This window comes from Orycteropus afer, unplaced genomic scaffold (assembly GCF_000298275.1).
Source record: "Orycteropus afer afer isolate SDZICR_OR568_19922 unplaced genomic scaffold, OryAfe1.0 scaffold00101, whole genome shotgun sequence".
In the NCBI taxonomy this organism is placed as follows: domain Eukaryota; kingdom Metazoa; phylum Chordata; class Mammalia; order Tubulidentata; family Orycteropodidae; genus Orycteropus; species Orycteropus afer.
This window is the reverse complement of record NW_006921688.1, coordinates 6136574-6163680: the sequence shown is the minus strand read 5'-3', so window position 1 is coordinate 6163680 and position 27107 is coordinate 6136574.

Here is a 27107-nt window from a genome sequence, read left to right as displayed (position 1 = left end):
TCTCTGGGACTTAGTGCGAAATGCAGAGCCAAGGTCAGGGTACTTGGCCCGAGCCTACATGCCCTGCTCCCCCTCCTCAGTCTACAGCTCTTCATGCCCCCTTTGTTTCCTGCCCTTCATTAAAACGGGACTTTTGTTAAGATTGGCTGGTCGGACAAAACATAAGTTTATGGTGAGGAATGTAATACCCCTTTAATAGTTATAAGGAGCTCTGGTGGCGCAGTGCCTAAGGCATTTGATTGCTAACCAGAAGGTTGGCAGTTCAAATTCACCAGCTGCTCCAAGGAAGGAAGATGGGACAACCTACTTGCATAAAGATTTACCACCTGAGAAACCCAATGGTGGTCGCTGTGAGTTGGAATCAACTGGATGGCAGTGAGTTTGGCTTTTGGTTTTAATAGTTATAGATGTTTAGGTAGATGAAGAATTAAGAACCATGACTTGGAACTAGTACGGTCATTTAAGACCATTTCTATCCCAATTTCAGGAGGAAAATAGATACACAGTTTTAGGAATTTCTTTGGCTGTAAGGGAGAAATTCTCATCATGACTGTGTGAGAAACAACATGGCCAACCCTAGTCAGTCAGCTGTAAAATGTAATGTGGCTGAACAAGCTTAATATAGACCACCAACTTAGAGTTCACAAACCCAAGTGTCTGTCCAACATATTGAGGCTTGGCTGAGGCAGCATCTCTACAGGTTCGAATGCTAGTGAGTCAGCCACAATTTTTGCTACCAAGGAGCCACATTTGTGAATACATGAAAGGTTTCTGGAGCAAAAGCCATGCATATTCCTAATGTCAGCAGGAAATACTAGGAATGAGAGCAAAATGGGAGGCATGTGTAATGAAACTATTAAAATCTTTAAACAGATCCTAGAGGGTCAGCCATACCACAGTGTTGCAAAAAGTACTTCATCCTTTGTAGGAATTGCCTTATGAAGTTGTTGTTGTTGTTGTTATTTGCCGTTGAGTCGGCCCCGACTCATAGCGACCCATCCTTGGGTTTCCGAGGCAGTATCACTACGGAAGTAGGATTGCCCAACCTTCCTTCTGAGGAGTGGCTGGTGGGTTTGAACCGCCAGCCTTCTGGTTAGCAGTCAAGTGCCTTAGGCACTATGCTACCAGGGCTCCCTCTTTAAATAAATGTGAAGTGTGCATCTATTAGAAAGTCATACTTTATATAGTAAGTAATTCTGAACATATTTTATTAATAAGGTTTTTACTCTCCAGGTTTTTTTATTTTTTATTTTTGGAAAATAAATCACCAGGTCCTTCTTCTAAGTCTGTCTTAGTCTGGAAGCGCTACTGAAACCATAGATGACCCTGCTGGTATTTGAAGGATGGGTGGCATAGTTTCCAGCATCACAACAACATGCAAGCCACCCCAGTACGACTAGCAGACGAGTGCCAGTCTGCAGATAATTCAGAATGGTTGTGCCAGTACCTTGACAGGGAACTGCCAGAAATTCAAGCTGGATTCAGAAGAGGATGTGAAATGATGGATATCATTGCTGATGTCAGATGGAGCTTGGCTGAAAGCAAGAATACTAGAAAGATACTTACCTGTTTCATTATTATTATTATTATTATTATTATTATTATTATGCAAAGGTATTCAACTATGTGAATCATAACAAATTATGGAAAACATTGTGAAGAATGGGAATTCCAAAACACTTATTGTGCTCATGAGGAACCTATAGAGCAAGAAGCAGTCTTTCAAGTAGAGCAAGGGGATACTGCATGGTTTAAAATCAGGAAAAGTGTACATCAGGTTTGTATCCTTTCACCATACTTATTCATCTATATGCTGAGCAGGTAATCTGAGAAATGATTATATGAAGAACACAGCATTGGGATTGGAGGAAGACTCATTAACAACCTGCAATATGCAGATGACACAACATTGCTTGCTAAAAGTGAAGAAGAATCGAAGCACTTAATGATGAAGATCAGAGTCTACAGCCTTGAGGATGGATTACACCTCAACATAAAGAAAAAAATCCTCACAACTGGACCAGTAAGCAACATCATGATAAATGGAGAAAAGATTGAAATTGTCAGGGATTTCATTTTACTTGGAGCCACAATCAATACCCATGGAAGCAAAAACAAACGAACTCATTTTGTTTGTTTCAACTCATAGTGACTCCCCTGCTTGGGTTTTTGAGGTGGTATCTCTATGGAGAGTTGGTGAAGAACAAGGCTGCAGGAATTGACAGAATACCCATTGAGACGTTTCAATAATCGGATGCCACGCTGGCGGCATTCACTCACTTATGCCAAGAGATTTGGAAGACAGCTATTTGGCCAACTGACTGGAAGAGATCCATATTTGTACCCATTCCAAAGAAAGGTGATTCCACAGAATGTGGAAATTATTGAACAATATCATTAATATCACATGCAAGTAAAATCTTACTGAAGATAATTCAAAAACGGTCACAGCAGTATATTGACAGAGAACTTCCAGAAATGCAAACTAGATTCAGAAGAGGACGTGGAATGAGGGATATCATTGCTGATGTCAGATGGATCTTAGCTGAAAGCAAAGAATACCAGAAAGATGTTTACTTAGTTTTATTGACTATGCCAAAGCATTCGATTGTGTGGATCATGACAAATTTTGGATAACACTGAGAAGAATGGGAATTCCAGAACATTTGATTGTACTCATGAAGAGCCTGTACATAGATGAGGAGGCTGTTGTTCGAACAGAACAAGGGGATACTTCATGGTTCAAAATCAAGAAGTGAGTGCATCAAGGTTGTATCCTTTCACCATACTTATTCAACATGCATGCTGAGCAAATAATCCGCAAAGCTGGGTTCTATGAAGAAGAACATGGCATCCAGATTGGAGGAAGCCTAATTAACAACCTGTGATACACAGATGACACAACTTTGCTTGCTGAAGGTGAAGATGACTTGAAGCACTTACTGATGAAGATTAAAGACTACAGTCTGTAGTATGGATTACTCCTCAATATAAAGAAAACAAAAATCCTCACAACTAGTCCAATAAACAGCTTCATGGTGGAGTGAGAAAAGATTGAAGTTGTCAAGGATTTCACATTACATGGCTCTACAATCAACACCAATGGAAGCAGCAGTCAAGACATCGGACGACGTATTGCTTTGGGCAAATCTGCTGCAGAGGACCTCTTTCAAGTGATGAGGAGCAAGGATATCTCCTTGAAGACTAAGGTGTGCTGACCCAATCAATGGTATTTTCAGTCACCTCTTATGCATGTGAGAGCTGGACAATGAATAAGAAAAACCACAGAAGAGTTGATGCTTTTGAGTTGTGATGTTGGAGAAGAGTGAGTACCATGGTTTGCTAAAAGGACTAACCAATCTGTCCTGGAGGAAGTGCAGCTGAAATGCTTCTTGGAAGCAAGAATGGACAGACTTCGTCTCACCTACTTTGGTCATGTTGTCAGAAGGAACCATTCCCTGGAGAAGGGTATCATGCTTGGTAAAGAGGAGGGTAAACGAAGAAGGGGAAGGCCCTCAACGAGATGGATAGACACAGTGGCTGCAACAATGGGCTCAGGTATAGCAAAGATCATGAGCCTGGCACAGGACTGGGCAGTGTTTGGTTCTACGGTACATAGGGTTGCTGTGAGTCAGAGATGACTCAATAGCACCTAACAGCAATCTTTACAGAAGTAGGTTGCCCGGTCATCCTTTCAAAGAGTGGCTGGTGGGTTTGAACCACCATCCTTCTGGTTAGCAGTTAAATGCCTTAGGCATTATGCCACCAGAGCTCACATTAATCAACATCCATGGAAGCAGCAGTTGAGAAATCAGACAACGTATTGTATTGTCTGCTGCAAAGACCTCTTAAAAGTGTTATAAAGGAAAGATGTCACATTGAGGGCTGTAAAAATGTCATGGGGGAGGCATCATCTGACCTGTAACTTTCCAAGGGTGGAGGAGGATCAAGATCAACATCAACAGGCCAACATGAATTTCTGTGAGGCAGAGGTCTGATAAGCCTACACCCTCCAACCTTTTTTTTAAAGAAAATTCTGTCACCAATGTCCTTTCCACAATACTTTCTACTTCTCTGCTGGAGTTGATAATTCATTGTGGTGGCCACACAGAACTCATAGACCATAATCATGATTTTGGGGTTTATTAGGGAAGTAACAAGTTACAATTAGGATCAAAAATGACCCAGGATACCATTCTTTGATCAGGACAGCCACTTAGCAGTGCCTATAGGCACGCCTCTCTCTGGCCCTTGGCCTTGTGGCCCTGCAGCTTCTGACCTGCTCAGGCAAGTGTTACAAAGCTCTTTTAGTTCTGACAGTAAATACCCAGAAACACCCCACCCTGCCAATAAGCCTCATCCTGAAAGCACTCAACTCTAGCTCTGTGGGTCAGCAAACTTACCTCCACCGGGTGCCCAGAGGCACCCCACTGTGCCAGCACACTTCCTGCCAGGAGGCATTCAACCTTCTTACTTTGTGGGTCTAGAAGCCCGTGGCACCAGTCTCCTGGTTCTGCTGCCTCCCTGCCGCTGTTTCACTGCCACCGCTTCTTGCCATCTCTCTGCTGTTACTGCTTTGTCTCCTGGTTCAAAGACGCTCAGTCCAGGGATCAAGGGTCCAAAGGAGCACTCCACTCCTGGCTCTTTTTTCTTGATGGTAGTGAGATTCCACCCTTCTTGCCTCTGGGATGGCTCATTTAAGCCTAGTGAATTAGCAGAACTGACTAATCCCCACATTAGGGATCTATATACCTTATTTGCATGGTCCCATACCCATAAGGATGCCATACACCTTACTTACATTATTAGCAAGCTATCCAATTCCCTCAGTGGGCCACAAGTACCTCACATTTGCATAGTCCCACCCAGTCATTTGGAGGGAGTTACAGAGACTATGACTAGAAGGGCCATATTAAGTAATTCACTGCACCACAGGGACTAAGGTGTGCCTGAGCCAACCCATAGATTTTAGGTCTGCTCATATGCACGTGAAACCTGGACAGTGATTAGGGAACACTGAAGAATAGCTGATGCCTTTGAATTATGGTGAAGAATATTAAATATACCACGGACAGCAGAAGAATAAACAATTCTGTCTTGGAAGAAGTACAGCCACAATGCTTCTTGGAGGCAAGGATACTTTGTTTCACAAACTTGGACATGTTATCAGCTGGGACCAGTCTCAAGCAAGAAGGACATCTTGCTTGGTAAAGTAGAGGGTCAGTTAAGATGAGGAAGACCCTTGGGGTAGTCAAGGTTGTGTGTCAACTTGGTTGGGCCATGGGTTGGAGTGTGGCTAGTGGACTAGTTATTCCCAATGATGGGATTGTAATTGCCTCCATGGTGGAATCTGCTGTGAGCAGCTAATTAGTTGCATTTGGGGTGTGGCCTGCTTCAGCATATAAGGAGAAGTTTTGAGAAAGAGCTCTAGCTTTTTGGCACATTTGCATCCTGCATTTGGCCGCGTCTTCATCTCCAGTTCCTGGACTTGAACCAGTGGCCTGCTGTGTTGCTTGCCAATCTTGGGATTGTGCCATTTTACCTGCTGCTCTTGGGTTCATCAACATCAGCAGCCAGCAGCTGCCTGAGTTAAGAGATGCCTCCAGCTCCGGTGAGCCTAGAATGAGATGCAGAGTTGAAGCCCAAGGTTAAGTGGCCTTCACCCAGCCCCTAGAGCCAGTACTCTGAATTTGGACTTCTATCCTCCCACACTGAAAGAGAGTAAATTCGTTTATTAAGTCCATCCACTTGTGGTATTTTCTGTTATAGCAGCGCTAGAGATCCACGGGAGCTCTGGTGGCATAGTGCCTAAGGCATCTGACTGCTAACCAGAAGGCTGGCAGTTTGGACCTCAGTGAGATGGATTGACATAGTGGCAACAACCGTGGGCTCAAACATAGCCACAATTGTGAGGATGGTGCAGGTGAGTAAATAATGTGTGTGGCATCTGTAACAAGACTAGAAAATGTTTCTTTTTAAATAAATGTAATAATGTAGAATGAAGACAGTATGTATATAAAACCTACTATATGTAAGAGCAACAAAAAGATACCATTTTACATGGAACAAAAAGGGGAAAATATATAGACACTAAAGAGTTAAGCAGCAGGTGCTTATGTTATTTCAAAAATTTAGATTGTCTAAATTTGAGTGTCCTGTTTGAAAAATCATTGCTAACGTCAATATTATTTGCAAATCTCTTCATTTTTACTATTTAGAATTATAATTCACCACAAGTTTTGCAATGCAAATAGTTTTAACTTTTTTCCATGTCAATAACAGAGTAATCTAGATCCATTTACCTTCAAAAGCCCATTCTTTCCACACTGCAGTCGCACAAATGGTGATTTTCTCTCTTAAGTCAGTATGGCCAGAAAGTTCACTGTGAGTTGGAATCAACTCCATGGCACATGACGACAGCAAGAAGGATGTAATTGAATCTATGAAATACCCTCTTACCTCCCTTTCTCCCACATATCTAGATTTCCCTCCTTTCACTCACACACTCAGACCAAGAAACCCAGTGTCTTCTTTTTAATGTCATTTCATGCTATGTTTCACGTATGAGTGGTAAAATGGATCTAAAAAAACCTTTGCCTATTTTAGTCAGTTTTACACAATTTAGTAAATTACTTACTTTACTATGTTGTACAACCATCACCACTGTCAGTTTCCGGGTTGTTCCATCACCCTTAGCAGAAACTCTAATGTGGAAACTCTATGCCTCTTAACTCCTCTTCTTCCCTCTGACCAGCCCGTGGTAACCATTTGGTCTCTATACATCCTGGATATTTCATATAAGTGGGATCATACAATATCTGTCCTTTTGTGTCTGATATATTTCCCTCAGCATAGTATTTTCAAGGTTCATCCATGTTGTAGCATTTATGAGAACTTCATTTACTTTTATGGCTGAATAATACTCCATTTTGTTTATCCAAGCATCTGTTGATGGGTATATGTATATATATATATATATATTTTTTTTTTTTTTTTTTTCCTCCGCCATTTTTTGGCTATTATGACTAGGGCTCCAGTGAACATTGGTATAAAAGCACCTGTGTGTGTCGCTACTTTTGGGTGTATACCAGTTGTTACTAGGTGCCTTTGAGTCAGTTGTGACCCATGTGACCCAGTGGAACGTCCCATAGGGTTTTCTGGGCTGTACTCTGAACAGCAGCAGATGATCAGATCTTTCTCTTACAGAGCTGCTGTATGGATTCGAACCGCCAACCTTTCTGGAACATCCGAGTGCTTAATCATCTGAAGTACCTCTAGGAATGGTAATCTCTGGCTTATAGGGTAATTGTATGTTAAACTTTTGAACAACCACCAAATTATTTTCCCAGGAGACGTACTTATTTTACAGTCTCACCAAAAAGCTCTCTGGTAGCATAGTGGCTAAAGCACTGGTCTGCTAACCAGAAGGCTGGCGGTTCAAACCCACCAGCCACTCCTCGGAAGGAAGGTTGGGCAATCCTACTTCCATAGTGATACTGCCTCGGAAACCCAAGGAGGGGTCGCTATGAGTCGGGGCCGACTCGACGGCACATAACAACACCACCACAACATTCTCCCCAACTCTTGTTGGTTTCTGTGTTTCTGATAGTAGCTGCCCTAGCAGAGGTGAGGGGTTATCTGTGTGGTTTTGATTTGCATTTCCGGCATGGAGCATCTTTTCAGGTGTTTATTAGTCACTTATATATCTTTGATGAAATGTCTGTTTAAGGTTTTTTGCCCATTTTTAAAATGATTTGTTTGTCTATATGCTGTTGAGTAATAAGAGTTCTCATATATCCTGAACAGTAAACCCTTGTCAGATAAGTAATTCTAAAATATTTTCTCCTGTTCTGTAAGTTGGTTCTTTACTCTGTTAATAAAGTCCTTTGATACACAAGATTTTTAATTTCTCTCTTTTGTCTTTTGTTGCTGGTGTACATCTAAGAATTTGTTGTTGAAAACTAGTGTGCAAACAAAATAAATATTCTTATTTTTAAAATTTGTAGAACTATTGAATGTTTCCAAGGTCCAAAAATGAGTAGAGGAAAAATAGTCATTAGTCACCATTTATAACCTCAACATTGGTAGAAGAAGTGGTTCCTTTTGTTTTTCCCCATCCTTTCCTAGAGATAGATTTTCTGGAGATGTTCTCTTTTGGGATTGAAGTTCCCCTTGGAAACATGACTAGTAGTATAAGTCACTTCGTGTCAAATTCAAACCTTCATTCAAAACTATTGAATGTTCCTAGTTCCGTATCTGAGTGGTCCCTCAAATAACACCACCATATCAACTTACATTTCCTAAGGGCCTAATACATGCCAGAACTATGCTCTCTTCCTTCCCCTGGTTCGAAGCTTCAAAAGTGGGGATGGAGCCTGTTTCAGAGGGCATAGGTGGATTCAGAGGTCACAGGTGGATTCTCTATGTCCAGGAAGAGGCAACCTACAGGTCGAGATAGGGCCTCTTAGGTAAAATGGTCTTGCATACCAGACCCTTCCCATAGTCCACCTAGGACACTAAGAACTGTGTGGCTCTGAAATCTAACATGTCTAAGAGTTTTAAAAATCTCACCAGAACAAATCTGCTTTTCACGGGGCTTTCCCGGAAGTGCCAGAAAGTGGATTAACATGTTCTCTGGATGAAGGGACATAGGCCAAGCTACTCTGTGAGACATCTGTTTTAGGAAAACAGCCTCTGAACTTTCTTCTTTTTCCTCTTGTCACAAGAAGGTATAATCACCCAGCAGCCAGAGGCATATGTAAAAAATGCAAACTTGTCAGTCACATGCAGAAAAAAATAAACTATCAATCACACATAGAATAAAATATCCATATTCTACATTGACCAACAAGATCCTACATGGTCAGGCTTATGTATAACTCTCAGACTTAAATTTATAACATTTACTCTTAAGAGAGAAGATTTTGACACGTTTTCTAAACACTTTCTGAGAGTAGTCAGGATTTTCCCTGCCTTTTGGTCGTTAAACCAGGCATTTCCTCTGATTAGAGGAAAGCTTTTTAACCATAAGGATCCAGTGATTCTTACAATTCAGTTCTCATTTCAAATGTCACCTCCTCAGAGAGTGCCCCTGCTGCCCCCAGAGTTATTCCCACTCATTGCTATGTTTTAATATCACTGGACTTTTCAGAATGAGGTAAATCCAATTTAGGTTGACATTCACCTTAATTCTATAAAGACAACCAAGTTGAATTAAATACCACCTGTGCCCTACTTCCCTGTGTACCAGGCTTCCAGGAAACAGAAAGCTGCGAGGCTGTGCCCTGTGCTGATGGCAGCTATACCCACTCCCTGCTGTGCTGTTCGCTTAGGGTTCTGGAAAGTCTACTGGAGCTGTGATGTCCACGAGCCAGGCTATTTCAGTGAAATTAAAACCAAAAGAAAAAGTTCTGTTTCTTACTTGCACTGGTCATGTTCAGTGCTAAACGGTCGCATGGGGCTAGTGGCTACCATATTGGACTGTGCAGGAACAGAGTAGAGATCTTCACAGAAAGTTGCATTGCATGGTGCTGCTCAAGAGTATGTACAACAGGCAACATCTGTGTGCCCTCAATGATGAGTGTCATGGCCAGAGTGAAAAGAACACTATACACAGGGCCTGCCCATAAATTTACAGTCAAGCATGGGACACAGTTTTAAATAAATAATGAAAAAACAAGGACATCTGATACCTATAATAAGGACCTACCCTGAGAAGTTGGACTACTCGAAAGAAAAACTATTGAAGTGAAGACTCAAAAAGTAGTTAGATTTGGCTACATACTTGGTTGAGCAGGTGGGCCTAGAAGGAGCATCTTAGTTGGGAAAGTGAGCGTGTGAATCTGTGAGGCAGCAGAGAAGCCAGGATCACCCATTCCCTGATGAAAGATGGCCGAAGCAGATTAGTGTGGACTGGAGGTGGGGGGTGTGTGAGCCAGACCGGAACAGGCATGGCACCAGTTGTTTAAAACCATGCTGACTGTGCTGGGCTTTCTGAATGCCAGGGGACAGCCACTGATGGGCATTTCGCAGGGATAGGTGTGAGTATATGTGTGATTTAACACAGCACCTGACCCAAGCCATGGTATTTTCAGTTGTCTTATATGCACGCAAAAGCTGGAAATGAATAAGGAAGACCAAAGAATTGGTGTTGGTGGACAACACTGAACATACATACCATGGACTGTTAGAAGAAAGAACAAATCTGTCTTACAAGAAGTATAGCCAGAATGCTCTGTAGAAGCAAAGAGGCAAGACTTTGTGTTGCTTACATTGGACATGTTATCAGGAGGAACCAATCCTTGGAGGACATAATGTTTGGTGAAGTAGAGGGTCAGTGAAAAAGAGGAAGAGAAATGAGATAGATTGGCATACTTCCTTCAATGCAGCTTCAACTTCTTCCTTCAATACCATTGGTTCTTGATCTTATGCCACCTCCTGAAATGGATGAACATCGACCAGTTCTTTTTGCTACAGTGACTCTGTGTATTCCCTCCATCTTCTTTTGATGTTTCCCACATCATTCTGTATTTTGCTCATAGATTCTTTCAGTATTGCAACTTGAGGCTTAAATATTTTTCTTCAGTTCTTTCAGCTTGAGAAATGCCTAGTATGTTCTTTCCTTTTGGTTTTCTGACTCCAGGTCTTTGCACATTTCATTATAATAATCTGATCTGTGTCTCCTCAAGCTGCTCTTTGAAATCTTCTGTTCAGCTCTTTTATCTTGTCATTTCTTCCATTTGCTTTAGCTACTCTCCATTCAAAGGCAAGTTTCAGAGTCTCTTCTCATATCCATTTGGTCTTTTCTTCCTTTCCTGTCTTTTTAATGACCTTTTGCTTTCTCCATTCCTGTCTTTTTAATGACCTTTTGCTTTCTTCATAGATGATGTTCTTGATGTCATTCCACAATTCCTCTGGTTTTTGGTCATTGGTGTTCAATGCATCAAACCTATTCTTTATTTAGTCTCTAAATTCAGGTGTGATATAATCAAGTCATATTTTGGCTCTTGTGGACTTGTTTTAATTGTCTTCAGCTTCAAGTTGATGGTCTGTTCCACAGTCATTTCCTGGCCTTGTCTTGCCACAGATGTAGTCAGTCTGATTCCTGTGTACTCTGTCTTGTGAAGTCCACGTGTATAGCTGCTGTTCATGTTGTTGAAAAAGGTGTTTGCAATGAGTAACTCATTAGTCTTACAAAATTCTATCATGTGATCTCCAGTGTTATTTCTATCACCAAGGCAATATTTTCCAAATACTGATAATTCTTCTTCGTTTACAACTTTTGCATTGCAATCACCAGTGATAATTAACACATCTCAATTGCATGTGTAGTCAATTTCAGACTGCAGAAGTTGGTAAAAATCTTCAGTTTCCTCATCTTTGGCTTTGGTGGTTGGTGCATAAATTTGAATAATAGTAGTATTAACTGGTCTTCCTTGTAGGGGTATGAATATTATCCTATCACTGACAGCATTGTACTTCAGGATAGATCTTGATACATTCTTTGTGACAATGAATCCCACGCCATTCCTCTTCAAATTGTCATTCCTGGCATAGTAGATCATATGATTGTTTGATTCAAAATGTACAAAACCAGTCCATTTCTGCTCACTAATGCCTAGGATATAGATCTTTATGTATTCCATTTCATTTTCAGCAACTTCCAATTTTCCTAGTTCATACTTGCTACACATTCCATGTTCCTATCTTGAGATGTGCCACATCAGCAAATGAAGGTCCCAAAAGCTTTACCCTATCCTCATCATTATGGTTGACTCTACTCTGAGGAGGCAGATCTTCCCCTGCCATATTTTGAGTGCCTTCCAACCTGAGGAGCTCATCTTCTGGCACTATATTGGACAGTGTTTCAGGGCTATTCATAAAGTTTTCCAGTAATATATCAGACCGTGTGTCGCTGGTTTTCCCTGGCCAATTCTTTGAGAATGGATGGCCTCTTCCTTCTTCCGAGTCTGTCTTAGTCTGGAAGCTCTGCTGAAACCTGTCCACCATGGGTAACCCTGCTGGCATTTGAAACACCAGTGGCATAGCCTCCAGCCTTACAGCAACATGCAAGCCACCACAGTATGACAAGCTGACAGACAAGTTTGTCTCTCTTAGTTGTTCCAAACTGCTCTGATTACTTCCTGGTCTCGCCCCAGCTGGTCCCAAACATCTGCCCTGCCTTCTGCACCCCAGCTCGCTCACCTGGCCTGCCCCTAGCTGTTCCCAAACACCCACCTTGTCTTCTGTGCCCTGGCTAACTCACCTGTCTCACTTACCTGGACTGTCCTGGCACTCCCAAACACCTGCCTATGTAGTTTACCAATTTTCCCTCCCACACAGTATGTGTGTGTGTGTGTATGTATATATTTAATTTGTTTCATTTGCTTGACAACATAGGGATTGTCAAATTAAGTAACATTTGCTCTGAAATGGGTATGAAATGGTATCTTCAATTTTATTCTGCAACAATGTTTAATGTCTCTCATACTAACAAGGCTGTGCATATTTTCCAACTGTTAATCCATCTTTCTGTGACTTTTTAGGCTTCTGTATAGTGTTTGAAATCAATTTTTCATTTATGTGTTGAAAATTATTTTCCTAGTAGGTAGCTTATGTAGTCACTTTTTGCTGCTGCCCTTTGATGAGCATTAATGAATTTTAATGTAGTTGAATTTGTCCATCTCTTATGTCTTTTTTTATTGAATACCTTTTTTCTGAATTTATAAAATCATTTTGTTTATAACTTCTGAATGTGTTATAATTTTACTTTTCCACATGTAAAACAAATCCATTTGGTACTGATTTTTGCATATGGACTAGAAAGGAATACATCAATTATTCCAGTAAGATAATCAGTTGACTATTTCACATATTAAAGTGTAGTTTCTGGCAATGCCCTGCAGTGTTTGCTCTGTCGTGTGTCAACTTTCTGTGTGGGAAGGAGGCCTGCTCCTGGACTGTTTTTTTCCATTGAACTATTTGTGTGTTCTTATACTAAGATGCTCTGGTGGCACATTAGTTAAGGTAAATGGCTGCCAAACAAAAGGCCATGGTTCAAACCCACCCGCTTCACTGTGGGAGAAGGATGAGACACTCTGCTTCAGTAAAGATTTGTAACTAAAGTAAAGCTTTGTAAACTCTATGGGCCAGTTCTACTCTGTCCTATAGGGTCACTCTGAGTTGAAATCAACTTGATGGCAGTGGGTTGGTTAGTACACTGATACTATGCTGTATGATTTATTATAGCTGTAAACACACATATATTTATGATCCAACAGGATGTGGAAATTATCAGATTATACCATTCATATCACATGCAAGTAAAATTTTGCTGAAAATAATTTAAAAACAGCATTACATCAACAGGGAGCTGCCAGAAATTAAAGCTGGATTCAGAAGTGTGTGTGGAATGAGGGATATTATTGCTGATGTCAGATGGATCTTGGCTGAAAGATCCACAATGATGTTTACCTCTGTTTTATTGACTGTGCAAAGGCATTTGACAGTGTGAATCATAACAAACTGTGGATGACGTGGTGAAGAATGAGAATGCCAGAACACTTAACTGTGCTCATGAGGAACTTGTACACAGACCAAGAAGCAGCTGTTCAAACAGAACAAGGGGATACAGAATGGGGTGAAATCAGAAAAGGTGTATGTCAGGGTTGTAGCCTTTCACCATACTTATCAATCTGTATGCTGAGCAAATAATCTGAGAAACTGGACTCTGTTAAAAAGAACATGACATCAGGATTGGAGGAAGACTCATTAAGAACCTGCAATAGGCAGAAGACACAACCTTGCTTACTGAAAGTGAAGATAACTTGAAGCACTTACTGATGAAGATCAGAGTCCTGCAGTCTTCAATATGGATTATACCTCAACATTAAAAAAAAAAAAAAAAAAAAAAAATTCTTACAACTGGACCAATAAGAAATGTCACAATAAATGAAGAAAAGACTGAAGTTGTCCAGGATTTAATTTTACTTGGATCTGCAATCAGTGCCCACGGAAGCAGCCGTCAAGAAATCAGATGACGTGTTATTGCACTGGGCCCACTACTTGTCTGTTGGTTTGTCATACTGTAGTGGCTTGCTTGTTGCTGTGAGGGTGAAGGCTATGCCACCAGGCTATGCCAAACTCAACAGGGTTACCCATGGTGGACAGGTTTCAGTAGAGCTTCCAGACCAAGACAGACTGGGAAGGATGGAGCCATCCAGTTCTGAAAAAATAGGCCAGTGAAAACCTTATGAATAGCAGTGAAACAATGTCTAATATATTCCTGGAGAACTTTATGAAGAGCCCCAAAACACTGTCTGATATAGTACCAGAAGATGAGCCACTCAGGTTGGAAGGCACTCAAAATACGATGGGAAAGAGCTTCCTTCTTCCTCAAAGTAGAGTCAACCTTAATGATGTGGGTGGAGTAAAGCTTTGGGGACCTTCATTTGCTGGTGGGGCATGAGTCAAAATAAAAAGAAACAACTGCAAGCATTCATTCATAATTGGAATGTGAACTGTAAGAAGTATAAATCTAGGGAAACTAGAAGTTGTAAAAAATGAAATGGAATGCATAGAGATCAATATCCTAGACATTAGTGAGCTGAAATGGACTGGTATTAGCCATTTTGAATCAGACAATCGTATAGTCTACTATGCCAGGAATGACAAAGAAGAATGGTGTCACATTAATCATCAAAAAGAACATTTCAAGATTTATCCTGAAGTACAATGCTGTAAGTGATAGGACAGTACCCATACATCTACAAGGAATACCAGTTAATACTACTATTACTCAAATTTACCCGACAACCACAAAAGCCAAAGATGAAGAAAATGAAGATTTTTACCAATGTCTGCAATCTGAAATTGACCAAACATGCAATAAGGGTGCATTGATAATTTTTGGTAATTGTAATGTGAAAGCTGGAAACAAAGAAAAAACATCAGAAGTTGGAAGATATAGCCTTGGTGATAGAAATGATGCCAGAGATCTCATGATAGAATTTTGCAAGACTAATGACTCACTCATTGCAAATACATTTTTTGACAACATAAAATGGTGGCTATACACATGGACCTCAGTAGACGGAATGCCTAAGAATCAAATCAACTACATCTGTGGAAAGAGGCTATGGAGAAGCTCAATATCTTGAGCCAAAATAAGGCCAGGAGCTGACTGTGGAACAGACCATGAACTACTCAAATGCAAGTTCAACTTGAAGCTGAAGACAATTAAAACAAGTCCACAAGAGACAAAATATGACCTTGTTTACATCCCACCTGAATTTAGAGACCATCTAAAGAATAGGCTTGATGCATTGAACACTGATGACCAAAAACCAGGGGAATTGTGGGATGACATCAAGAACATCATCCATGAGGAAAGCAAAAGGTTATTAAAAAGACAGGAAAGGAAGAAAAGACCAACTGGGTATCAGAAGAGACTCTGAAACTTGCCTTTGAATGGAGAGTAGCTAAAGCAAATGGAAGAAATGACAAGATAAAAGAGCTGAACAGAAGATTTCAAAGAGCAGCTCAAGGAGACAAAGTCAATTATTATAATGAAATGTGCAAAGATCCGGAGTTAGAAAACCAAAAGGGAAGAACACACTTGGCATTTCTCAAATGGAAAGAACTGAAGAAAAAGATTTTAAGCCTCGAGTTGCAATACTGAAAGATTCTATGGGCAAAATAGTGAATGATGTAGGCAACATCAAGGGAAGATGGAAGGCATACAGAGAGTCACTGTATCAAAAAGAATTGGTCGATGTTCATCCATTTCAGGAGGTGGCATATGATCAAGAACCAAGGGTACCGAAGGAAGAAATCAAAGGAATAGCGAAAAACAGGGCTCCAGGAACTGACAGAATACCCACTGAGATGATTCACCAAATGAATGGCATTCTGGAGGCACTCACTCAGCTATGCCAAGAGATTTGGAAGACAGCTACCTGGCCAACTGACTGGAAGACATCATTATCTGTACCCATTCCAAAGAAAGATTATCCCACAGAATGTGGAAATTACCGAACAATGTCATTAATATTACACACAAGTAAAATCTTGCTGAAGATAATTCAAAAAACAGTTGCAGCAGTATATTGACAGAGAACTTCCAGAAATGCAAGCTGGATTCAGAAGAGGACATGGAACGAGAGATATCATAGCTGGTATCAGATGGATCTTGGCTCAAAGCAAAGAATACCAGAAACATGTTTACTTGTGTCTTACTGACTATGCAAAAACATTCAATTGTGTGGATCAAAACAAATTATGGATAACATGAGAAGAATGGGAATTCTGGAATACTTGATTGTGCTCATCAGGAACCTGTACATAGACCAAGAGGCTGTCATTTGAACAGAACAAGGGGATACCACATGGTTTAAAATCAGGCAGGGAGTGTGTCAGGGTTGTATCCTTACATCATACATAATCAATCTGTATGCTGAACAAATAATCTGAGAAGCTGGAATATGTGAAGAAGAACATGGCATCAGGATTGGAAGAAGGCTCATTCACCACCTGTGATATGCAGATGACACAACTTTGTTTGCTGAAATTGAGGATGACTTGAGGACTTACTGATGACGATTAAAGACTACAGTCTGCAGTATGGATTACATTTCAACATAAAGAAAACCAAAATCCTCACAACTGGACCAATAAGCAGAATTACAATAGAGAAAAGACTGAAGTTATTAAAGATTTCATATTACTTGGTTCCATAATCAACACCAATGGAAGCAGTAGTTAAGACATCAGACAATGTATTGCACTGGGCAAATCGGCTGCAAAAGACCTCTTTCAAGTGCTGAAGAGCAAAGATGTCTCCTTAAAGACTAAGGTGTGCCTAACCCAAGCCATGGTATTTTCAATCACCTCATATGCATGTAGGAGCTCCGGTGGTGTAGTGCGTAAGGCATGTAATTACTAACCAGAAGGCTGGCAGTTCAAATCCACCAGCCAGTCCTCAGAAGGAAGATTGGGTAATCTACTTCTGTAGAGATAGCACCTCAGAAACCCAAGAAGGGGTCGCTAGGACTTGAACTGACTTGATGGCAATGAGTTTGGGTTTTTTGGTGCTCATATGCATGTGAGAGCTGGACAATGGACAAGAAAGACTGATGAAGAGTTGATGCTTTTGATTTGTGGTGTTGGCTAAGAATACTGAAAGTGCCGTGGACTGCCAGGAGAATGAACAAATCTGTCCTGGAAGAAGTGCAATCGGAATGCTCCTTGGAAGCAAGAATGGCCAGACTTCATCTACTTAGTTTGGTCATGTTGTCAGAAGGGACCATTCCCTGGAGGACATCATGCTTCGTAAGGTGGTGGGTCAATGAAAAAGGGGAAGGCCCTCAACAAGATGGATTGGCACAGTGGCTGCAACGATGGGCTCAGGTATAGCAGGGATTGTGAGGCTGGCGCAGGACCGGGCAGGGTTTTGTTCTGTTGGACATGGGGTCGCTGTGAGTGGGAGGTGACCTGACAGCACCTGGCAACAAGAGTAACACAGCTTTGCGGAGCCCAGGCAGGCATCTCAACTTGTGAGGTGCGCCCAGACAACCAGCACTCTCTGCAGACTGTATTAGGACATTCGTCTTGCTTTAAGAAGAGTCTCTAATTCACATCTAAAGCATCTGCATTCAAGCGCTCAGTGGATTTACACCTGCGGATAAAACCTGTAATAGAAAACAGAGTCTCCCCAAGGGTGAAAGCAAGCCAAACCTGGTAGGATGATCTCGACCTTAGGCTCCTCCCCTTAGAGCCTGCAGAGCTGCCCGGCCAGAGGCCAGGCCCAACAGGCCAAATCTATGTTTGCTTGCTTTTAATAAAACAGCTGGAAATCTGGATTTTTGTATGAAATCTCTTTAAAACTGCACAGCAAATTCAGTCCCCGGGTCATCTTTCTGCAGCCTCTGATTTAACAGGGTGACAGAAGGAATCTGCTTACCACAGGGCCCTGCTGGGATGACTGCATGGGAAATACGTGGAGAGCTATACACTCTCATGCAAACAGGAGGATATTTGGAGGCTTGTGTTTGTCCCCCGGAGCCGATGATCTGATCATCGCTCTCCAAGCCCCGTTCTTTGACACTGAGCTCAATCAACATGCTTTCAGAACTGACAGTGTGAACTGACAGCTGCCCTTCCCTCCCTATTTGGGATGCATTGTCCATATGCCATAGCCAGGAAAAGAGAGCTCTGCTGTTTCCATGGACACATAAATTAGACTCTCCCCACGGGCACAGTCTGTAATTGTAAATTGGGCCAGTTCGTCTTTTGGCAGCAGAAATGCCAGCATCCTGGGCCCTTTCCATCCACCTGCTTACTTCAACGCCACGACGCCAGTCTAGGCTGTCCTGTTCTCTCCTCACTTCATTACAGAGACGGGTGTGGTAATCCCACTCTCACGTGACCATTTAGATTTCTTGTTTAAAAGGCTTCTGGAAGTCTCACTTAAATGTCTCAGGTGTCATGGAGAGATGAGATGGACAAGGGCCACAGTCTTTCCCAAACGCCTCCCTTCCAGACCCAGCTGCGCCTCACAGCTGCCCCGCTGAATTGCCTGTTCCCACCGGGCGGCTCTGACTCATCCGACCCCAGGCCTGTGAGTACACTGTGCTCGTAGGATTTTCAGTGCTTCCTTTTTCATGTTAGATCACCATGCCTTTCTTGTGAGGCATCTTTGGGTGGACTCAAACCTCCAACCTTCAGGTTAGCAGCTGAATGCGTTAACCCTTTGCACCACGCTGGTATGCCAACCCACTGAACAGAACACTAAAAAATGTTGGCTGCTTTGGGTTTCTGAGGGCTGTGAATGCCACAGTGGCCTTCCCGAGTGACTCAGCTGCTGTCCTTTCCTTCTCTGTCTCATTTTAAATGTTTTTCTCATGCTTTGGGCTCAAACACGTTTTTAACTGCATACTCAATCATTAAATGTTTACTGAACATGTATACGTTTCCATTTACTGGGCAGAGCTGTTGCTGCTGTTAGGGCCCATCGAGTGGGTTCCGACTCATGGTGGCTCTGTGTACGGCAGAAGGCAACACCCTCCAGTCCTGCACCATCCCCACAGACGCTACTGTTTGGGTCCACTCCTGCAGCCAGTGTCAGGCCGTGTCCTGAGGGTCTTCCCCTTTTTCACTGACCCTCTACTTTACCAAGCACGAGATACTTCTCCAGGGACTGGTCCTTTCTGATTACACGCCCAATGGACGAGAGATGTAGTCTAGCCATTCTCGCTTTTAAGAAGCATTCTGGCTGTACTTCCTGTAAGACAGAGGTAGTAGAAACATTTCCAACTCATGGGGTCAAATGAGACAATAAATGCACCTGCTATATTTTAGAATATATTCCCCAAAAGAAACTTTGGACCTCCTGCCGCTATACACAAAAACTCCAAATGTTATTAAGAGTTATACAGATTTATTGGTCAGTTATATTTTGCACTTATTAAACTTATTGTTGCAGCATAAACATTATCTTCATGATCTAAAAGTACTTGTAAGAAAAATATGAAAAGCTACATGTGAGAGAATGCTTATGTGTTCATATATATATATATATTTTAAGTATTGAAGAAACATGCAGCAGAAAGCTGCAGGTCTCGTCCACAAGGCAAAGCTTCAGTTAAAGACATGAGCCAATGAGCCCAAAGGCAGGTGAGATTTCTCTACTGTACCCCCTCTGGCTGACTGAATTCCCAATATCCAGACAGAGAAACCCACACAGGATGGAGGATGCAAGAGCTCTTGAATTATTTTTAACATTTGCTTTTGAAAATACAGAAATAGCTGGCTCTGATTTCTTTTTGCATCAAAAGCCAACTTAATAGACAAATGTTATTCAATATTCATATTGAACAGCTATACTTACAGATCATTACAAAGCTGATTAATTTATTTACAGCTTTACACAGGACACTATTTTTCTACAGCATGTGGTTCTTGGAATTGAACTCTTTAAGACTTACAGCAAACACCGTTTATTTTCAACCTGGACGTGGAAAGACAAGCAGAGGTTGGCCTGATAGAGTCTTAATATGAAGTTTAGAAACTATCCACTCTAAAACACTATAGAAAGAGTTCTAAAAGCTTTTTCTTCTGTGTGAGGAAAGTGAGACAAGCTGTATTTTCACTGTAATCTGGACGGCTGAATGCTTGTGTTTGGCAACGGAATTGTTTTCAAAAGTGTCCATCATTATCAGCTGGTATGTGCATGCCAGTGCTCCCCAATGTCTACCGAAGTCAGAACATGAAATTACATGGAAAAAACCTTTGTTCCAAAATATTTCTACACTAATTTTTGATTCAACAATGAAATGTTTGAAAGGATTATTTTTGCTACTGTAAGTTTTTTAAAAAGTAGCCTACTGATGAATTGAGCTGCCCGTCAAGAACACACCGCTGCTCCGGCCGTTTGTCATCCTGTGGCGGCCAGTGTGCTGCCGTGCTGCTGGCGTACGGCACCAGCGTTTCCAGCACGAGAAGGTCACCCACGGTGGACAGGCTGCAGTGGAAGTTGCAGACTGAGAGACTAGGAAAAAGGACCTGACAGTGTCCTGAAAAATCGGCCAGCAAGAACCTTACGGACCGCAGCAGAACACTGTCCGACATAGTGCTGGAAGATGAGCCCCTCTGCTTGGAAGGCACCAAGATACGACTGGGGAAGAGCGGCCTCTGAGTAGAGGTGACCTTAATGACGTGCATGGAGCCAAGTTTTTCAGACCTTCATCTGTTGATGGGGCACAACTTAAAATGGGAAGAAATGGCTGCACACATCCATTAATAATTGGAACATGGAATATATGCAGTGTGAATCTAGGAAAATTGGAAGTTGTCAGAAATGAAATGGAATGCATGAAGATCAGTATTAGGCATTAGTGAGCTGCAATGGACTGGAATTGGCCAGTATGAAGCAGACAATCATATGACCCACTATGCCAGGAATGACAAATTGAAAAGGAATGGTGTGACATTCATTGTCACAATGAATGTATCAAGATCTATCCTGAAGTACAGTGCTGTCAGTGATAGGATAACATCCATAAGCCTGCAAGGATGATTAGTTAATATGACTGTTACTCAAATTTATGCATCAACTCGTAAGGCCAAAGATAAATTGAAATTCTTTTCACCAACTTTTTTTTTTGCTACCCTCCCACTCATCTGTATATTTCTTTGCTCAGAAAAAAAAAATTCCAAGTCTACTTTGTTCCAGATACTGTGCTCAGCAGTATGATACAAATATGCACAAAACTGCTTCTACTCATAAGGATCTGATAGTCAGGAACAGGAGGAAGGAGGGGAAAAAGTACACAGTCCAATGTAGTATAACTGTCAGCACCTCAGTAGTTCACCTGGCCAAACTGGAGAGGTCTAAGATGATTTCCTGGCAGATGAATTAATCACTAATGGTTTTTCACCAACTTTTACAGTCTGAAATTGATAAAACATGCAATCAAGATGCATTGTTAATCACTGGTAACTGACATGCAAAAGCAAGAAACAAAGGAGGAGGATCAGTAGTTGGAAATAAAGCTTTGGTGACAGAAACAACACAAGATTTCGCATGACACAATTTTGCAAGACCAATGACTTACTGATTGCAAATACCTTTTTCAACATAAATCGTGACTATTAACATGGACCTCACTGGATGGAGTTTACAGGAATCAAAGCGACTACTACTGTGGATAAAGACCATGGTGAAGGTCAACAGCATTGGTCAGAACAAGGCCAGGGGCCAACTATGGAACAAATCATCCATTGCTCATATGCAAATTCAAGATGGAGCTGAAGAAAATGAAAAGTCCATGAAAGCCAAAGTACACTATTGAGCCTATCCCACCTGAATTTAGAGACCATCTTAAGAACAGATTTGACCTACTGAACACTAATGATCAAAGACCAGATGAGTTGTGGGGTGACATCAAGGACATCATACAAGAAAAAAGCAAAAGTTCATTACAAAGATAAGAAAAGAGCAAAATGGATGTCAGAAGAGACTCTGAAACTTGCTCTTAAATGCAGAGTAGCTGAAGTGAACAGAAGAAATGATGAAGTAAAATAGCTGAACAGAAGATTTCAAAGGGTGACTCAAGAAGTAGTAGCATGTTATAATGAAGTGTGCAAAGACCTTGAGGTAGAAAATCAAAAGGCAACTACACACTCAACATTTCTCAAGCTGAAAGTACTGAAGAAAAATCTAAGCCTTGAGTTGCAATATTGAAGGATCCTGTGGACAAAATACTAAGTGATGCAGGAAGCATCAGGAGATGGAAAGAACAGAGTTACTGTACCGAAAAGAACTGATGACGTTTAGTCATTTCATGAGACAGCATATGATCGAGAACTGATGGTACTGAAGGAAGAAGTCCAAGCTGCACTGAAGGCAGTGGTGGAAGACAAGGTTTCCAAGAACTGACAGAATACTAGCTGAGATGTTTCAACCAATGGATGCAATGCTGGAAGTGCTCACTTGTCTATCCAAGAATCTGGAAGGCAGCTACCTTGCCAGCCGACTGGAAGAGATCCATATTTGTGCCCACTCCAAAGAAAGGTGAGCCAACAGAATGCAGAAATTATCTTAATATCATTAAAATCACACACAAGTGAAGTTTTTCTAACGGTAATTTAAAAATGGTTGTAGCAATGCATCAATATGGAACTGCCAAAAATTCAAGCTGAGGAAGTTGAACTCAGGACATCATAGCTGATGTCAGATGGATCTTGGCTGAAAGCAGAGAATACAAGAAAGGTATTTACTTGTATTTTATTGACTATGCAAAGGTATTCAACTGTGTGGAACATAACATACTATGGATAACATTATGAATGGGAATTTCAGAACACTTAATTGTGCTTATATGGAACAAGTACATAGGCCAAGAGGCAGTCCTTCTAACAGAACAAGGGGACACTGTGCACTTTAAAGCTGGAAAAGACCTAAGTGTTGTGTCCCTTTACCTTTCTTAGTCAATATATTTGCTGAACAGAGTCCAAAAAGCTGGGCCAAATGAAGAAGAGGGCATTAGGTTTGAGGAAGACTTTTTAACAAACTGTGATATGCAAATGACACAATTTTGCTTTCTGAAAGTGAAGAAGCATTTACTCACGAAGATCAAAGACCCAGATTTCAGTATGGATCATACCTCAAAATAAAATAAAATAAAATAATCCTCCTAACTTGACCAATAAGCAACATCATGATAAACAAGAGAAAAGATTGATAAGGATTTCATTTTACTTGGATCCATAATCAACGCCCATGGAAGCAGCAGTCAGGAAATTAAACGATGTATTTATTTCATTGGGCAAATCTTCAAAAAACCTCTTTAAAGTGTTATAAAGATGTCACTTTGAGGACTAAGGTGTGTCTGATCCAAATCATGATCTTTTCAATTGTCTCATATGCATTTGAAAGCTACACAATGCATAATGAAGACCAAAGAAGAATTGGTATCTTTAAATTATGGTGTTGGTGAAGAATACTGAATATACTATAGACTGCCAGAAAATGAAAATGTCTGTCACTGAAGAACAGCCAGAATGCTCCTCAGAAGTTAAGATGGTGAGGCTTCCTCTCAAGTACTTTGGACATGTTATCAGAAGGGACGAATTCCTGGAGAAGGATATCATGCTTGGTGGAGGGTCAGTGAAAAAGAGAAAGACCCTCAACATGATAGACACAGTGACAGCAACAGTGGGCTCTAGCACAGCAATAACTGTGAGGATGCCACAGGCCTGGGCAGTGTTTGGTTGTGTTGTACACAGGGCTGCTATGAGTCAGACGGGATTGACCTGACAGCACCTAACAATTTATCATGAAAATAAAAACAAGCAGACACCAAGTCCAATAGGCACTCTGATTTCTTAATTGGATCCAATGAATGTCCTCTTCTCATTAGTACCATATTTACAGTGTTTTGAAGTCTTTATGTTAAGATGACCAATCTTGTCTGTTAATTTTTTTGAGTCCAAAGGCCTTCTGATTTTATCCCTAGATTTCGGAGGGTTTGGCCTGTGAGGCTCCTTCTGCAGGCTGCAGAAGGGCAAGCACAGGAGGAATCCCATGGCAGCCCTGGGCCTTGGGTTAGGCCAGCAGCCACTCCTCGGCAGGAAGACTGGACAGTCTACTTCCTTAGTGATACTGCCTCAGAAACCCAAGGAGGGGTCGCTGAGTCGGAGTCAACTCAACAGCAGTGAGTTTGGTTTTTCTGATTTTGCTTGCTGTGTGGAACTATTATCAACAGAATACATAACTTTCAAATTGGAGTAAATATACCTTTGTGAAACTAATGTCTCTTCACACCTCCAAACTCTTCCCTAGAGATCTACAGCAGGAGGGTGTCCAACAAGTCCGTGGCACCTGGTTCCATGGTTCCTCTGTCTGCAGCCACTCTCTCGTCTCTGCCCGCACACTGCTGGTGCTACTGGCCGTCATTCCGGACCTTCTGTGGCTGGGCTGAATTCACCATCAGATTCCAGCCTTAGCTCCACTGGACTCGCTGTGGATCAGAGGTGGTATTCATAACTGGGGTCCAGGTGGAACCATGAGACTTGTTTCCGATGCTCCTTTGCTTGATCTTGTGGGTATCTGTCCTTGGAATTTCTACTTTAATTACTTTTAAGTACCCTTTTCTGAGAGAAGCTGTCATTTAGTCTGTGGAGAACATAACAACTGAAATTGCTAATAACGGGGACCAAGCCTAGCCCACTTGAGGCATGTCTCACTCCTTTATCTGAGAGGTGTGTTGTGTTCCTGGTATCTAGCTTTTTCTCTCCTTGCTAAAGCATAACGTTTGGCATTGGGTACCCTGGAAGTCTGATTGAAACCAAACTTGGCGCATCTGAAAGCAATCTGGAGACCTCTTAGGAAGTGGATCAGCCCCCCCCCCTCTCTGTAACAGAGATGTAATTCACAGCCTTTAATAGAGTTCCAAGATCTCTGCAGGTCAATGGACTGGAAATTTCTAGGCAAGCAAAATAGCACAACTTCCTTGCTTACCTGACAAAGAAGCCATTGTGCGTGTCATCCAAGATGCCTAACATAACATTGCTGAGGTTGCTATGTGATTTAAAAAGGTAAGAATTCACCCTTTTGCACATACAGTACTGTGTATCAGTGAAGGCAAACATGGATATAGGTGGATAGATGGGTGGACAGGCTGAACGATTAGGTATGTCTTTGCAGGGGGGAGTGTGCCTAAGACCATGCATAGGGTTGGCAGACAATGTTTCTACAAGTGTATTGCTATTTTCTGTAAGAATTCCCAGGTATATAGGATAGCTGAGAAGGGACAAGGTTGTAGCCACTTCTTGGGTGCAGCCAGCTACCCAGAGGTAGCGAGTAGTTAGACCTGTGGGCTCGGGACGATAGTCACAGGGGACATCCAGCTCAACTAGCATAACTTACTACACAAAACATTGTTCCACCTCCTACTTTGGCGAGTAGTGACTACGATCTTAAAAGCTTGCAAGCAGCCATCTAGATGCAACGATGGATCTCTCCTCATCCAGAACAAAGAAGAATGAAGAAAACCAAAGATTCATGGAAACAATTAGTCCAAGCGACTGGTACACCATGCAATCCTCAGCCTCCACGACTATGAGACCAGAAGAACTAGATGGTGCCCAGCTACCATTGTCAACCACTCAGAGGGGGATCTATGTAGGAGATCCTGGATAGAGTGGGAGAACAATGTGGAACACAACCCAAAATCATTAAAAAAAAAAGGGGGGGGGAGGGGAACCAGGTTTGCTGGTCTGATAGAGCCTGATGGAACCACTGAGACTATGGCCCCTAGCTGTCCTTCAGATCTGGAATTGAACTCAACACCTGTGGCTTACAGCCAAGCAAAAGACAGGCAAATGAGGTGAACATTTATACTAGGTAGATACACACCTTGGAGAGAACAATCATGGGAAAACAGAAGGGCCATGTATACACAGGGACACAGCTCGGGGGCAGGAGTGCATGGAGGGGAGGGCATAGGGAAGAGGTAACTACGGGAAAGAAGTGGGAGGGGAGGTGTTGCACTGTGGTAAATTGTAGTCAATGTCATGAGACAAAGTGTATGTGAACTGCTGTATGGAAAGTGAATTTGGTCTGTAAACTTTCACCCAAATCACACACAAAAAAAATAATTAAAAAAAATAAAAGGTTAGAATTCATTATAAATGAATGGTCCACTGAAGAGTTTGACAGTATCTGATACCTACTATGAACAGGAAGAACTCTTTTCCACATCCACATGCCTTATAGGCTGTTTACTGTTCATCCCCCCACCCCCGGAAAAACAAACTCATATCAACCCCCATTGGGTTTTTAAGGTGGTGGTAAATCTTTCTGGGAGTAGATTGTCCCATTTTCCTTATGCCGAGTGGCTGGTGGATTTGAACCACCAACCTTCTGGTTGAGGCGCTGCACCACCAAAGCTCCTTTCACAGGCTGTTGGGGTACTAAGTATTCTTTTTTAAGCCTTAATTGTTTGTAGGACAGAAAAGTTGTGATGGGAACTGGGTACCTGGGTTTGTCTGGTTTCAAGTCACTGTCCCTTAGACCTACTTTTATGTGCCCATGCAGGAAGATTCAAAAAGAGTTCCTTTATTTCAGTGCTGAGATGAACATGTAGTTTGGGAAGGAGTGTACTGGATAGTTTTTAAAGAAAGGAAGTGCAGTATCAGGAAAGTGGGCAAAGGCAATAAAATTAAAGCTCCTATTATTTATTAGGGAACTCTGGTGGCGTAGTGCCTAACGCATGACTGCTAACCAGAAGGTTCGTGGTTCAAACTCACCAGCCATTCCTCAGAAGGAAGACTGGGCAATCTACTTCGGTACAGATTTACTGCCTCGGAAACCCAAAGGGGGTCACTATGAGTCAGAATAATAATTATTATTATTTTGAGAAATAGAAATTTTCTTAATGTCTGACTCTTGTAATGTTTGAAGGGAGTAAGTTCCACATTTTGGAATAACTCAATAAATCTCTTAGTAAGCCACCTGGCAACTTTCAGAACCTCTGTTAAGAGCTTTCTCAGTCACAAATAGCACTTCTATTAGTGAGAGAGGAAAAGCCCTAATAATGACATTCTCA